The sequence below is a fragment of the Anopheles aquasalis genome, assembly GCF_943734665.1.
Source record: "Anopheles aquasalis chromosome X unlocalized genomic scaffold, idAnoAquaMG_Q_19 X_unloc_19, whole genome shotgun sequence".
NCBI lineage: Eukaryota > Metazoa > Arthropoda > Insecta > Diptera > Culicidae > Anopheles > Anopheles aquasalis.
The window spans coordinates 40,001-40,531 of NW_026060659.1; positions in this window are offsets into that span (position 1 = coordinate 40,001).

The following is a 531-nucleotide window of genomic DNA, read 5'->3' on the forward strand; positions in this document are numbered from 1 at the left end:
CTGGTGCACCCAAAACATCCATAAGATGGACCACGAGCACGAGCATACGCCAAAGTGTGGTCAAAGGATGGCGAAAAGTGAGGCAAACGATACCCATAACTTGGGCCTGGTGCACCCCAAAACATCCATAAGATGGACCACGAGCACGAGCATACGCCAAAGTGTGGTCAAAGGATGGCGAAAAGTGAGGCAAACGATACCCTAACTTGGGCCTGGTGCACACAAAACATCCATAAGATGGACCACGAGCACGAGCATACGCCAAAGTGTGGTCAAAGGATGGCGAAAAGTGAGGCAAACGATACCCTAACTTGGGCCTGGTGCACCCAAAACATCCATAAGATGGACCACGAGCACGAGCATACGCCAAAGTGTGGTCAAAGGATGGCGAAAAGTGAGGCAAACGATACCCTAACTTGGGCCTGGTGCACCCAAAACATCCATAAGATGGACCAAGAGCACGAGCAAACGCCAAAGTGTGGTCAAAGGATGGCGAAAAGTGAGGCAAACGATACCCTAACTTGGGCTGGT